Source organism: Chrysochloris asiatica, unplaced genomic scaffold, assembly GCF_000296735.1.
Source record: "Chrysochloris asiatica unplaced genomic scaffold, ChrAsi1.0 scaffold00005, whole genome shotgun sequence".
Taxonomy (NCBI): domain Eukaryota; kingdom Metazoa; phylum Chordata; class Mammalia; order Afrosoricida; family Chrysochloridae; genus Chrysochloris; species Chrysochloris asiatica.
Genome location: NW_006408523.1, coordinates 31,203,012 through 31,203,494, shown reverse-complemented (window position 1 = coordinate 31,203,494; position 483 = coordinate 31,203,012).

The following is a 483-nucleotide window of genomic DNA, read 5'->3' as shown; positions in this document are numbered from 1 at the left end:
TTCCAACTCATAGTGATGTGGTATTGGGTTTCCAATAATCAGCTGGTGGGTTTGAACTGCTGACCTCGTGGTTTGCAGTCCAATGTTGATCCTATGACACTACACCATAACTTTTAGCATTATCAAAACTGCACTGTATATATATATATATATATATATATAACATCTTTTTAAAATGCATTTGTCTTATTACATGCCAGAATAATTTTGAATAATAAATCTGCTGTATTTATTGTGTTATATCCTACCTATTGTCTAATTCTGTATTTTTAATGATTTTATGGCATCCTGATTTTCCTCCTTAAAATATAAGTGGATCATTTAAAATGTGCTTTTTAAAATATATATATTCCAAGTCAAAGTCAAACTAATCTAGACTCCAGGAGAAAAGGCCTTAGTTGTTTACGGATATTTGTCAAAATCTGATTAATCAAAAGGTTTAACAAATTTGACTCATTTTCTTGATTAAAAGCAATCAAATAC